The sequence below is a fragment of the Maylandia zebra genome, linkage group LG12 (genome assembly GCF_041146795.1).
Source record: "Maylandia zebra isolate NMK-2024a linkage group LG12, Mzebra_GT3a, whole genome shotgun sequence".
In the NCBI taxonomy this organism is placed as follows: domain Eukaryota; kingdom Metazoa; phylum Chordata; class Actinopteri; order Cichliformes; family Cichlidae; genus Maylandia; species Maylandia zebra.
The window spans coordinates 8140498-8156220 of NC_135178.1; the positions used below are offsets into that span (position 1 = coordinate 8140498).

The 15723-nt window shown below is 40.6% G+C and overlaps 1 long non-coding RNA gene across 2 annotated transcripts; it reads left to right on the forward strand.

The window, feature by feature from the left end:
* Window positions 1–9772: 9772 nt before the first annotated feature.
* LOC112432713 (uncharacterized) lies at window positions 9773–13845 on the forward strand. 2 transcript variants are annotated; one of them, XR_013100963.1, is made up of 5 exons: window positions 9773–9898; window positions 10974–11065; window positions 11792–11949; window positions 12376–12433; window positions 13385–13845. It is a non-coding gene; the product is annotated as an uncharacterized LOC112432713 (long non-coding RNA). The 2 variants fall into 2 exon arrangements; XR_013100964.1 differs by having other exon boundaries at window positions 12379–12433.
* Window positions 13846–15723: the final 1878 nt, after the last annotated feature.

The following is a 15723-nucleotide window of genomic DNA, read 5'->3' on the forward strand; positions in this document are numbered from 1 at the left end:
TGCTAACAATAAAAGAAACGGGCAAAGTAATCAACCAAGTGAGTGTATTATTAAGAGAACATGGCCGAAGAAGAAGGAAACTCTTCAAGCTCAACAGAACACATTCAATCCAAGGAGTATTGTGTAAAAGTGGTAAAGTTCTTGAAAGTGTCTGAGAAAGAAGCCAGATAGTGAGTCTTTAGGATGAGTGACAATGCTTTATAAAAGAGAAAATAAAACGAGTCGGAAAATTACTGATGTGGTAAATGTTTTACCTTGTGGGATGTGAACTGTGGCTCAGATGGCTCCAAGATGGCGCTGGAGTGACGGCAGCCTTTCCAAGTAGCTCTGCAACACCGCACCTTTTTCTTAACTTTAACTTTTTTTAGACTAGGCTTTCAAACTTTATTTCACCTTCCTCTAGTTACTCTACTTATACCTCTTATACCACTACAGTTTGCATACAAGGCGGATGTCGGAGTGGAGGATGCCATCCTGTACCTCCTGCATAGAGCCCACTCACACCTGGATGGGGGAAAAGGCACGGTCAGGATCCTGTTTCTTGACTTTTCCAGTGCCTTTAATACCATCCGTCCATGTATGCTTCAGGAAAAACTGAACAGGATGGAGGTGAACCCCTGCCTGGTGGCTTGGATCTCCGACTACCTCACCGACAGACCACAGTACGTCAGGCTGAAGGACATCACGTCTGACACTGTGGTCAGCAGCAAAGGAGCACCACAGGGAACTGTGCTGTCCCCTCTTCTCTTCACCCTGTACACCTCTGACTTCTGCTACAACTCTGAATTGTGCCACATTCAGAAGTTTGCAGATGACACGGCCATCATGGGGTGTATCTGGGATGATCAGGAAGAGGAGTACAGAAGTCTGGTGAGGAACTTTGTCGCATGGAGTCACACAAACCACCTGCAACTCAACACCTCAAAGACTAAGGAACTGGTTGTGGACTTCGGGAGGTCCAGACAAGGTCCACTGCCGGTTCAGATAGAGGGGGAGGAGGTGGTCAACAAGTACAAGTACCTCGGGCTGTGGGTGGACAACAAACTGGACTGGTCATGCAACACAGAGCACCTGTATAAAAAAAGCCCAAAGCCGACTGTACTTCCTCAGGAGGCTGAGGTCTTTTAACATCTGCAGGAAGCTCCTGAGGATGTTTTACCAGTCAGTGGTTGCTGGAGTACTTTTCTATGCTGTGGTGTGCTGGGGGAGCAGCACAGCAAAGAAGGACTCATCCAGGCTGGAAAAACTGATCAGGAAGGCTGGCTCTGTGGTCGGCTTGAAGCTGGACACTCTGGTGACAGTGGCAGAGAAAAGGACACTAAAAAACTGCTGGACATTATGGACAATGCTGGGCATCCTCTGCACACGGCCATAAACAATCAGAAGAGTCTGTTCAGTGACAGGTTGCTTCTCCCCAAGACAAGAACTAACAGACTTAAAAACTCCTTTGTCCCACACGCCATCAAACTGTTTAACTCCTCTCTGGAGGGGAGAGGGAGGGGAAACAGGAGGACAAAGGAGGGGGGAACAACTAAGCTGTAGTGCCTCTTCACCTCACTGTGCAATACCTTTTGTGCAATACTTTTGTTAATAGTCAATGGTGCAATAGACCTCAATACTTTAAATGTGCAATTCACTTGTATTTTTATTTTTATTCCTATTTATTCTATTTATCCCCTTCGTATATTTTATTTATATATGTCTCTGTATTTATATATGTGTGTGTGTGTGTGTGTGTGTGTGTGTGTGTGTGTGTGTGTGTGTGTGTGTGTGTATATAATATTCTGTAACTCTGTAACTTCTGTCGGTGCTGTGCTTTTGGAAACCGAATTTCCCAGAGGAACCCACCCGAGCAAGGCTGGACTGGGACAAAAAATCGGCCCGGGCATTTTGACTAGAGACTGGCCCACCAGGATAAAGATTGAAAATGTGACGTCATTCAGGGGTAAAACCGCAAAGGATTCTGGGAACTTATGGCAAGAGGTACTAGCGCACGCAGGCTTTCAATTGAACTCAGTTACACAGCGATAAAAAGAAACCCAAAAAATGGCAAGAAGCTGTTATATTATTAACTGCAATAGCCGGTCGCATGACAGCCACGGGAAGCCGACGGGTAAAGAGATCGTTTTTTTTTGTTTTTTTTTATCGGAATACGTTGTTGAAGAGATAATTTTTTAAGCCATGTTTCCGAAGTAAGAGCCGACGGATGGTCTGGATATACCAAATATAACGTCTCAGAACACTCCAGCTCACATGTTGGTCTGCTCCAAGCATTTCCACAGAGGTCAGAGTTTTTTAGTAGTTAACTCATTCACTGCCATTGACGTCTATAGCTGTCAATGGCAGTGAATGAGTCAATGGGTTTAACTCATTCACTGCCAATGGCTGGCAGTGAATGAGTTAATAGTCATTTTTCTTAACATAATTGGTGATATAGATTACAAGCAAGTCTGGCGCTGAACAGAAATTGTCGCGCTATGCTCTTTTATTTATTGTGCATAAATAGTGAATTGTCCTGACACAATATTGCGTTTCGCTTCTGTTATTACCATGGTACATTGACAAAAACATATACTTTTATTCACAGGATAAAACAGTTGTTTTGTATCACTAATTGTCCTGTGCGATTACAACATACAATATTATTGTCACTGCTACATTTCTGTAATGCTACCAGAAATTATTTCCACTACTAATTAATTACCGTTGAGCTCAAAGGTCCTATTAATAAACGGTTAACGAATGTGTATTTATGACGACGATTTGTGAGACTGGTAAACTTACCTTTGTTTGTACGATGGTTTTTCGTTCTACACGGTGCGTTTCAAGGTCCTGCACCCATCCGTCGCTAAACTGTACCTGGGCTTGTTGCAGTGACCTGAAGTTACTAAACTTAATGAGTGTATGCACTCACTCCAAGAACCGTATAATTATAAATCTGCGCGTGGTGAAAGTTGGGCACTCTGTCCACTCTGTGTGCTCGTAAGGGTCTGACCCTTTCACTCCTTTGATTTTTTTTCCTCGTATCTTTTCTTTGTCTTTTCGTCGAGTCTGTCTTTGTACAGACCGGCATTGTTCTCCTTTTGTTTTGTACATTCCTTTTTTGTGCAGCAAAGAAAAAACAAGAAGGTATTGGAACCAGAGAATGAACGTTTTGCGGTGCTGCAAATGTTTGTATTTAATGCTGTACTTGGATTGTTTTGCCACGAGTTCCCGGCATGCAATGCACGAAAATCACGTGATTGCTAAACAAGGGGGAGGGTGCATCCGGCCTCCTCGGCTGTAATTGGTCCAGCCCAGAGTCGATCATGAACAATTGGCCAATCCAACACCTTTCATTATATATACCCTTCCTTAAAAAAAAAAAAAAAAAAAAAAAAAAAAAAAGATCCATCGGCCCATAAAAACAAAAAATTGCCAGCGGCCCACCGGGCAAATGCCCGGTATGCCCGATGGCCAGTCCAGCTATGCACCCGAGGGATTAATAAAGTTTTATCTTATCTTATCTTAGATAAACTTGATGCAACAGAAGAAAAACAGAAGCAAGAAGAAATTGTAACTTGTGTGATCTCATGCAGCTAGGATGCTAGCGTTTTTAATAAATGTTTGCACTATTCAAATTCAAATTCAAATTTTATTTGTCACACACACACAACCATACACAGTATGACATGGGGGTGAAATGCTTGTAGCTGTACAATGCCCGACCATTAAATGACAGAAGAAAAGTTTTACAATATTTACAATTTACTACAAAAATTTACAAATTAACTTAGGAATTTACAGTAAAGAATGAGCAAATAGCAGAAGAGATTATAAAGATAAGGATTATAAATTATAGGAATTATAGGATTATAGGAAATGTGTGGTGGTGCGTGTGGTGACGTGTGTGAGAGTCCAGTCTTATAGTGACGTGTTTGGGAGAGTCCAGTCCTACACCTGGTTCAGGGCCCGAATAGCCTGGGGGAAGAAGCTCCTCCTCATTCTCTCTGTTTTGGCCTTAAGGGAGCGGAAGCGCTTCCCAGACCTCAACAGTGAGAAGAGTCCATTGTTGGGATGGGAGAGGTCCATCATAATCTTCCTAGCTTTGGACTTGCACCGCTTGGTGTAGATGGACAGCAGGTCAGGGAGCTCTGATTGAATGATGCGTTCTGCCGAGCGCACCACCCTTTGCAGATCTCGTCTGTCCTGCTTGGTGCTGTTCCCAAACCAGGTGCAGATGTTTGGCGTCAGGACGCTCTCGATGGTGCAGGAGTAGAAGTTCTTGAGCACCTTCAGTGGCAGATGGAAGTCTCTAAGTCTTCTGAGGAAGAAGAGACGCTGACGGGCTTTCTTAACCAGGGTGTTGATGTGACAGGACCATGACAGGTCCTGAGTGATGTGGACACCCAGGTATCGGAAACTGTCCACTCTCTCCACTGGCGTGCCACTGATGATGAGGGGTTTGTAATTCCTCGCCTGCAATTTGTTATTGTCAGGATGTCCGAAAAACTCCCTGAAAAGCCTTCAGTTAATCCAAAATGCTGCAGCAAGAGTCCTGACAGGGACTAGAAAGAGAGAGCAGATTTCTCCTTTATTGGCTTCCCTTCATTGGCTTCCTGTTAAATCCAGAATTGAATTCAAAATCCTGCTCCTCACATACAGGGTCTTAAATAATCAGGCCCCATCTTATCTTAATGACCTTGTAGTACCATATCACCCTATTAGAGCACTTCGCTCTCGCTCTGCAGGCCTACTTGTTGTTCCCAGAGTATTTAAAAGTAGAATGGGAGGGAGAGCCTTCAGTTTTCAGGCCCCTCTTCTGTGGAACCAGCTTCCAGTTTGGATTCGGGAGACAGACACTATCTCTACTTTCAAGATTAGGCTTAAAACTTTCCTTTTTGCTAAAGCATATAGTTAGGGCTGGACCAGGTGACCCTGAATCCTCCCTTAGTTGTGCTGCAATAGACGTAGGCTGCCGGGGATTCCCATGATGCATTGAGTTTTTCCTTTCCAGTCACCTTTCTCACTCACTATGTATTAATAGACATCTCTGCATTGAATCATATCTGTTATTAACCTCTGTCTCTCTTCCACAGCATGTCTTTATCCTGTTTTCCTTCTCTCACCCCAACCAGTCGCAGCAGATGGCCCCGCCCCTCCCTGAGCCTGGTTCTGTCGTAGGTTTCTTCCTGTTAAAAGGGAGTTTTTCCTTCCCACTGTCGCCAAACTTCTTGCTCATAGGGGGTCACATGATTGTTGGGCTTTTCTCTGTATCTACTGAACAATATGAAGCGCCTTGAGGTGACTGTTGTTGTGATTTGGCGCTATATAAATAAAATTGAATGGAATTGAATTGAACTGTTTCCAATAAAACAGAAAAATGTGCAGATGTACAGATGCAATCATATTGTGTTAGTTATTGCACATTACCCAGATGCTCTGAGTTTATTTATTTGTGTGCTCACTTGCATTGGTTCATCATATTAGTGGTATAGTGGTTAGTGGTATATATGCGTATAATTCAATAACTTGCCAGACATTTATCTACCTCTTCTACTCAGGCTGTACTTGACCACCAAATCTTACAGAAATGTTTACACTTGTATGGCTTTCACATAATCTTAAAAGGATTAACATTAACACATTTTGTTCATTGTGTATTGATAATCAAATCTTCTTCACCAAACCACTTCTGTAGCAAATTAAATCTGTTATGGTAGCAGCGGTAATACTACTGCAGGGTAAGACCAAGATCTTGCTAGAACAGTAAGCTATCAAGTTAATTTACCCCACTCATAAAATCCAAAAACCACAGCTAATGTAGATTATGCTAATCTCTCCTTCACGACTTTGTTGCACCTCTAGACTGCTATTAGCATTTTAACTGTTTTTAGATTACTCCTTGGACACACTATTGTCAGTTGTGCATTTGGATCGGACTGTGATTTTCCTCCACTGTGTTGCAGGATTGAAAACCACTGATCAGGTCTGCACTGCTGCCCATGCTGGTTGTGTCAGGCGCTCTTCTTCATGTGATATTCACACATACACAATGAAAAGTTTGGACGCACCTTCTCATTTAATGTTTTTTCTATATTTTTACCACTTTCTACATTGTAGATACATACTGAAGACATCAAATATATGAAGATATATGACATTATATAACAAAGAAAAATTGCAACACTAAATGTCTCATATTTTAGATTGCTGAAAGTAGCCCCCTTTTGCTTTGTTGACAGTGCGGCAAACCTGTGGCCTTCTCTCAATGAGCTTCAGTTAGTCCAGAAAATTGCTAAAACAAGGATAAATTCATCAAAGTCACCAGCCTCCAAGAGTGTGCAATGCAGTAATCAAAGCAAAGGCTGGCTATTTTGAAGAATCTGAATTATAAAACATGTTTTGAGTTATTTCACACTTTTTTGTTAGCTACATACTTCCATATGTGTTCATTCATAGTTTTGTTGCCTTCAGTGAGAATCTACAATGTAAATAGTCATGAAAACAAATCAGAAGTTTTCAAAACAATAACACGGCGCACAGTCTAATGTCAAAAAGAAGTAAGGGAGCACACCTCTGAGACTGCAAGACAAGGACTCAATTTTCTTTGTCCACACTCAAATTTTAAAAACAGTTCCCAAGTTTCTGAAAATGTTCATGCAGGTGAAAGGTCAAAATGTATTTTGAAAAGCTAAGTTTAACAAAATACCCATCTCCCTCTTACTGTTTCAGTGTCCGTGATTCCCTTTTGTTAGCTAAAGTTAACTTGATTTAAAATATTCATTCACTTGATTTGCTCAAATGACAATTGGTGAAAGATGATTCAAGTTTTACAATTTATTTAACTGTTAGAAATAAAAATCTATTTTGTTCTGCAAACATAATGCATAATTCATTATTGTCACTGTGTAAACTTTTGTTTGCCTTGGACAGGAGCATTTCACACTTCAGCTGAGATGCAGAGCAAGACCCCAGAGAGAAGCCCAAGCCAGCATCTCTAAGCAAAAAGAGGAAGGCAACGACAGGCATGAGCGGCATGATGATGGCATTTGTGGGGATGCAGAAGAAGCGATACAGTGAGTTTATGCAACTAGAGCAGCTAGACCAGCAGAAAGAGAAATAAACCCTGAGCACATGGAGGAAGGCACAGAACAAGATAAAGGAATACGCCCCCCACCCCCAAGAAACAAGAAAGTTCATGCGTTCAAATAATAAACAGACTGTGAAGTCATGATGCCTTTGCCACACACACATATTCACAAGCTACCCTTTTGCTCTGTTCACCCTCTCCCGGAACTTCATAATGATTATGTCCACAATTCCCATGAGGAAGCACTATGTGTTTGAGGTTTCTATGCCTTTTGCACCAATTACATGCCAAACAAGAGCGCAACTCCCCCCAAAGGGTAAGAGCTATACTAAAATTACGTTTTAGAATGTTTTTATTACAGCAACCTGTCATCAGCCTGTTATGATGTAATTGTGGCATCATAGGGTGTTGTACAGCTCTCTCCGTGTCCTCTCATATGATATTTTATTCAAATGATTTCTTGATTTTTTTTTTAAGATCAAATTGGATCATGGACACTAGCAGTGAAGGTCAAATGTCTGGCAAACCTAGGTACTCATGGCCTAGTATACTGCTGGGAAACTTTAAAGATGGTCCATAAAAAGCTGTGGGTAAGCACCAATAATATATCTCTGTGTGGTAAAGGATTTTTACTAACACAATATCCAAGAAGTTTGTGCCTCAGCTTTTTAAACGGAATATCTGGTAATTTATTTATATGTTTCTGAACAATAAATAGCGGGATTTTGGGTTTTTGTGATGCAGCTACACAATCTAAAGATGTAGCTTACTAATCAAACATGCTAGCATCAGCTGATAATTTAGCACTTCCCCCCTTTTATCCAGATGTGGTCTGGTCTTGAACGTGTTTGCTACCAAAATGCCTACACTGAGGCATCAGGATGGATTTCATGGACAAATTGGTGGCTACAGTTTTTCTATACAGTACTTAGAAAAAGTACATACAAAAATCTAAGCCATCCACCTGTCAACTTGACCCTCTCCCTACTGTGTTAGTTAAAGCCTGTCTTCCCTCTTTAGCTCCTCTCATAACCAATATTATTCATTCCTCCCTGAACACTGGGATTGTTCCTGAAGCACTGAAAAAGGCTTCTGTTATTCCAACTCTCAAAAAGCCTGGTGCAGACCCCAATAACTTTGATAATCTTCGCCCTATATCAAATCTCCCCTTTATTTCAAAAATTCTTGAAAAAGTTGTCGCCGCCCAGCTTCATTCACATCTCAATGACCATAATCTCTATGAACAATTTCAATCTGGTTTCCGCCCCAATCATAGCACAGAAACTGCTCTGTTAAGGATTACCAATGACCTTCTGATGGCAGCTGATTCTGGTCTCCTATCCATTCTCATCCTTCTTGATCTTAGTGCGGCGTTTGATACCATTTCTCACAATATTCTCCTGAACCGGTTAGCTTCCATTGGTATTAGTCATACCCCACTTACCTGGTTTACCTCCTATCTCTCAGACCGCACTCAGTTTATCCAACTTAAATCCCATTCTTCAGCTCTCTATCCTGTTTCTGCTGGTGTGCCCCAGGGTTCAGTATTGGGGCCTCTTTTATTCATTATTTATATGCTTCCTCTTGGTTATATATTCCGAAAATATAATATAAATTTTCACTGTTATGCCGATGACACCCAGCTCTACCTTTCTTCTAAACCCAATTCATCCCTCCCACCTACCTCCCTCTCAGACTGTCTTATTGAGATTAGATCCTGGTTCTCCTCCAATTTCCTCAAACTTAACAGTAATAAAACTGAAGTTTTACTTGTTGGTACACCATCTATCTTAACCAAATCCCACAGCTTTTCCATTAACGTTGAAAATTCTCCCACCCTTCCCTCCCCTCAGGTTAAGAGTTTGGGTGTCATACTTGATAATACTCTTTCATTCCAGTCTCACATTAATTACATAACACGGTCTGCTTACTTCCATTTACGTAATATTCACCGACTCCGTCCCTTCCTTACTCCCCATGCTGCTGCCATCCTTGTCCATAGTCTTATTACATCCTGTATTGATTACTGTAATTCCCTCCTATTTGGTCTCCCTAAAAGGTCCCTTCATAAACTCCAACTTCTTCAAAATTCTGCAGCTCGGGTCATAACTTGCACTCCGTTAAGTGCTCATATTACCCCAGTTCTTCAGCAGCTTCACTGGTTGCCCATAGAAGCCAGGATAAATTTTAAAATCTTACTTCTTGCATACAAGTGTATCCATAAATCTGCTCCTTCATATTTGTGTGACCTGCTCCATATCACCACTGTTTCCCGCACTCTCAGATCATCATCTGCTATTCCAACACGTTCTCACTCCCAACTCGTCAAACGTGTGACGCATGGTCAGGCTCCCTCTGCTGCACTTATGGACGCGCAGGGTACCCCCCTCGCGTCGGGAATTGACGTGAAGGGTCCTCCGATTGAAGAGATTGCCGCGGAAGAGCCTTTTGTCCGTATATTTATATATTTCCGAAATCACATTGTAGTGACGTATACTGAACACAATAAATTATATAATGTAAACAACTACCTGAGAAACAGGTAGAACGATACTTTTGTATGGTTTATTGCATTTATGGAGGGAGTGGTGTATGCTGGGTAATGGCACAGCTAGCTACTGGGTGACTTTATTCACCCGCTTCGGCTGTTATCAGTCCAAACAATGGACGTTATTAGCACAAATCAGTCCCATAGATATCGGCCATCTCCTGCTAGATTGTTCAGAAGGTTGTTCTCATCCATCCAGATGGAGGATCACTAACAGGAGCGTGGGAGACTCCAGAATCCACTCTGGCTGGAATCCGGTGGATATGCAGTGTGTACAGGTAAGACCATTTAAACGGACAGCATTTATAGAATGACTATTAAAAGTCAGCGAGTGTCAGTAATGTTAATGTGGTTATGTTAGTAATACACCGAGTGCTAATATAACAGCTTTAAGATGCATTTGTAGATATTATTACGCGTTTTACCGTCTTTATGGTGCTAGCTTAAAGTTACGGTGTAAATGTTAGCTTATATTGGAGTAAAGCTGTTACTGTTTAAAGATGTTAGCACAGAAATATTAGCTTCTGTCATGACTGATGAAGTTACTAGTTAATAAAGTTTCCAGTAAAGTTTTTAATGGCAGCCACAGACTGACAGCAAATATCTCGATTAGCTTCAGTGCATCTATAATAAATATGTGCAAGTTTCAGTGCTTCGTTTAAACTGTATGATACTTATACTGACCCAGGGTCAGTGTAAAATACAATCCTAGCTGTGTGAACAAAGCCTGGCTCCTTTAATCCTGCATGACAAACCTCAGGATGCAGGTTATTATTACTCTTTCCTGCTGGCACACCTGTCACACCTGAGAGTCAGCTAGAAACTTACAGTGACGTGGACATCATGCAAAGACTGCCAGACTCTGTAACACTGCAAATGATCAGTGACTCAGGTTAACACTAAACTTTAAACAGTACCTCTGTGTCTTTGTGTGTGCTGAACATTTAGGATTGAGTCAGGCTGCATTGACTGTGGGACTTTAATGTGTTAAAAGCAGGTTGAAGACGGCTCAGAAACATTTGAAGATTAAAATTCAGCATTATGGCTGCTGGTGGTTTGTAAAGCCTCTACTCAGCTGTATTTTTGTTACTAACTTATGTTTGTTGTTGTTTAACACAGATTTCAGAAGAGCAAATATGCTTAATAGTTTAACTAGATTTCATTTGTCAGTGTGGGACTGCTGAGTCACCTGAAGAACTCATTTCATTCATTCTCCACATGATGTTCATTTACAGAAATGTTTCACAGGAACTGATTCCTCCCAAAGGTTGAACTAGTGTGTTTCCATAGATTACCTCTGTATGAATGTACTTCTTAAATGAAGGCAAGTGTTTGTCCTTTTTTGTTCCTCAGGTACAGTACGTGATATCAAGGGCAGGCGGTCAACACTGGGGGAAGACAAGAAGCAGATGTACTTCCAAGAGGGAGCTGCAGTGAGGTCAGAGGTCAGAATCTGAAACGGCTCAGGTTTATATTTTAGAGGTTATAAAAAATCAAAATGTATTTATAAAGAAACCTTTAAATAATAGTCATAATTATGATTATTATAAGAAATATCAAACATTTAGGTGGATTTTCTGTTACACATATCGTGTTAGCCCTGCAATAAACTGGCAGCCTGTCTTTGTTCTGTATCAGCTGGGATAGGCTTCATCCTCCCGCAGCCCTGAATTGGATACATTGTATTCCAATTATGTAATCTGATCATTTACAAACTCAAGGTATCTAATCAAAATGTAAGTAATAATTATAAAATGGGAAAGCAGAAATAAGTGTGACATAAATGTAAATGTGTGAGCTGACATAGAGGACAGCTACATGCAGTCTGAAAAACCTTTGTTGTCAAGTTTGCAGGTCTATCAGCACGAGACATTCTTACATAGAAGAGACTGTTAAAGTCTCTAACTCAGTGAAGCATTATTGGTCCCGTCTGTTTGGATAATTATAGTATGTTGATGTATGTCCATTTATTGACACATTTTCTTAAGTGCTTATCCAGTTCAGGATCACAGTGGAGCTGCAGCTGGATATGTTCACTAAATAAACCTTACAAAAGTTAACAATAAACCTGCATCTCTGTTCGTTGTTGTCCACAGGATGAGAAAATCAAACTGGAAGACTGTGGAACATGTTAATAAATGTTTGTGTGTTTATGCCTGTGTCTTTCACAGGAGGCGCTGGAAGGTTTCCCTAATAGTTCCTGGTGAATCAAAGCAGAACCATAAAGGTTGCTGGACTGCATGATGTCCTTACCCCTGAGCAGCCATCCTGTTAAAGGAGGAACCAGTTAGAAGCTGTTTTCAAAGTAGCTGATTAGATTTCATCTCAAGTAACCAATTAACTGTTTGTTCGTCTGTTCTGCCACTTAAAGAGCATTTAAGGACGTCTTTCGAGTGTCCAGTTGAATTAATTCTACTGGCTCTCATGGTCATTTGTTATTATAGACATATTTTTCATGTTCATCCAGCTATTTAGTAAATTCTATCTATTTAGTAATATCCGTCAGCTATAAAATGTAATATAAATATAAGAATATCTAAATATCTCCTGTCCTTTATGTTTTAATGATGTAAGTCTGTTATCGTGTTACATTAGCATTCCTCACATATCAATGAGATGCTGTACAGTACAATCCTAGTGACACAGCAGAGGGATAACGACGGCTATTCAACATCGTTACACGACACATTCGAGCTGCATGACGCAGACAAAGTGACTAAATCATCTTTTTTGTGGTTTATTGTCTTCAAACCAGCAGACAAAGCCGATTGCAGAAGATGTCAGAGAAGAACTTCAGGCCGTGGACTGAAAAGGTATTTTTTTCTTGTTATCAAAAGACATTTGGAGTGGCAGCTTCTACAACTGGTTGTGCTAAAGTAAAGCTTACAGTCTAAGAAATCACAGTGTTGATATTCAGCACAAAGAGAAAAGCTCACTTGTTTGAATTTATTTACATTTATTTATAGTTTTATAAATTCTGACTGTAAACAGCTTTTACAGCTTTGATATTGTTTGACACTCAATATCAGGTGATGGGTTTAATTTAAAGGTTTCTGTGTCCCAATGAGCCATTTACACTGACCAGTGTCAGTCTAACTGTAACACATTCATTATTTAGATTCAACAAAGAAATAACTGAATGTAAAAAATGGCAGCCCTCAGGCAGGTTTATAGAGATATATGCATGCATTATGAAATTTATGTATCCCAGATAATTGTTATTCATCTAGTCATGGCAGACCCACCTCTTCCTCCCCAGTTAACTGCAACCCAAAAGAACTAGTGGGGCTATTTACACACTCACAACCAGTGTGGGGTAAAAAGAGCCACCAAAAAGCTGTCAGCCACAGATGTGCTAGAAGAGTTAGAAACTCTACTTATGGAGAAACTTTCTAAGTCTAACAGGGGACAGGAACTCCTGCCCAAATAACATGATATAACCCCACATACAGCCCAGCCATAAAGTGAACCAAGTCATTTAGTTAAAGACAGCATGGGACCAAATGCATGTAACCAGCCTGCACCAACCTGGCATTTCTTCCTCCTGAATTAAATGAATGAATGGATGAAAGTTAAATGACTACAAACCTAAAGCCACTAGTTCCCACACTGGAGCTCCCTGACACTGTGTGTTAACCGTATTTAGCTTGTATCAACAGTTGTAACAGGCTAAGCCACCCGAGACACTGCATTGAACGATTGTTTCTATCTTAATGATTTCAGCTGACTGGTTTCAGCTCAGATGTTCTGCTTTTTCCTTTCAGTAGATCAAAGCAGCTCGTGCTCCTTCTGCTTCCAATTTAGAAGAAGAAGAAGAAGGCGAAGGCTTCAGCGAAGTGGCGTTCATGGTCTCAGTGAACAGTCACGGTCACACACTGCATGTGGTTTTAAAAGCAACATGTCTGTTCACCACAACAATGGAGATGTGTACTATTAGTGCAGCTACGGTTTGTTCTTGAACATCAGTTCTGTTTTCTACTTTGATCACTTAGACCAAAAAAGTGTTGTTTTCAGATTCTTTCTTTTACATCTATAAAGCACCTGCTCATTTTTATTACAATTAGTTTCACATGAATGTTAGTGTTTCCTTTATGATCTTTTAATGCTTACACTACACTGTACATGTCTACATTAGAGACATTTCTGTTACCTGTTTCTGTTGACTCAGAGTTGTGAAATGTTCTTTTATTTGATACACAATATGAAGTTCATAATTTTCTTACAAATAAAACTCTAATGACAAACATGAACAGCTGTGCTTATTTCTGAGACATGAGTTTTTGAATGTGTTGATATTTAGACAGTGTGCATCTGTATGCTGAAACTGTAATGGTGAACCTGAGGTGATGGTCAACAGAAGGCAAATATATATCAATATAAAACAATATTGAAGTAATGTCTTTACCCTCTGCAGCGTGTGCACGCTGTGCACGCAATCACCTTATTCACTGTAGTAAACATGCACCGCTAGCTCACATGACTGACTGTCTCCATGGTTACATCGTATATTATTAGCTGTGTAAACAGCTTCCAAAGATACCGCCATAGCTCTCTGCAGCTGTAACACTTTCACACTTTGCAAATCATTTCATGTTTTTGATAGTTATGAAGACAGAATATGTTTTTAAGGTCATGCTAGGTGGTTGCTATGGTGGTTGCTGTGGACTTGGGTGGACCGCGTCCGATTCCTGTTATTAGCTGTCCGCCGTAGGAAGGCTGCGTTCCATTTACAAGTAGTGACAGTCTGCCGCAACTTGAACTCAAACCCCGCTTTGTTCTTTAATTATAGGCCCTTTTATAGCCGTACATGACACGCACACACATAAAGCACTTTGCCTCACCATGAGAATGCAAGTTTACCTAACCTAACCTTAAAGTATCTGATATAGGATAGAAAAATGAAGCAACCAGAGATTTAATGATGAAGACTCTGGGTTCTGTAGTTCACGTTTTACAGTCCCGAATGACTCTTTGCATATGATTTATTGAAGAGGACTTTAGAATGCACTTTACATTTAGACTGTTGCTGTTTCATTTTTTACTTTGTTGCCGTGTTATGTCATGAATAAGGTTCACCTGCTGGGGGTTTGATGGATCAGCTGGACAATACAGTCAAAGACAGACTTCATTCATCATATGCAAGAATCCTAGTTGGATTTCTGTTGTCACTCATGTTTTTGAACCAAATATTGAAAACAATTCTGACAGACTGGATACCTGGTCAGGGTGTACGTTACCTTGTACTCAAGCATCCCAGGACAGAGCCCTGCCCCACCATGAGCCTGGGTGGATACGTGGTTATAATATAAAAGGACCGATACTGAATATGAATATTTCATGAAAATTGAATTATAATACAAATTAGTAATAAGGGTTTCTCTGCGCCCTTATCTACCCCATACTCAAAGAGCTGTGGGCAGAGAGGGTGACAGGCGAGGATGGCACTGAAGAGAAGATGCTCGGTTTCTGGAGTCTCCTGGTCCTGTCAGTATTAGTAGGATGCATCTGCTGTGTCTTCTCGTGGATGCTCACCTACCTTGACTCGTTCCAGCCTGGTATGGATTTCCCAACACTGCGGACAGGGGCCCACGTCAGAGACGTTTAATATTGATTACATATGTCTGAATTGCTAACCCTAACCCTAGCTCAACAGACCACAATGGCCTGGACTGTCAGTATTATTACATGCTGTGAACATAAGTACCTTTGATCACAGTTTATGTTGTAAAAGAGAAGGAATATTGGAAAGAAAGATCAACATTGTGATATTATTTCTTCCGAACTGACCAGAAACATGCTTGTCAGACTCTCACAGCAAAGGATCGGACTCACTGTGCATGACAGCTCAGGCCAATGATGTCTGTTATTGTCAGTTGTTTAGTGCTTCTGTACAGTTAGGGTCACCGTCTCTATTTCAGAATAATTAATATGCGGAAAACACTAAAAGTTGATTATCTTCCAATATTCTAGCATAATTAAAAAACTTTGACTTTGTAAGTACATATTATTAGTCCTAATGCCAGTATGAGTCTTCATAACTCCTGCTTTGAAATACTGAACTTTAAAATTTACCTGATGAAAGATCATTTACAGTGGCACTCTG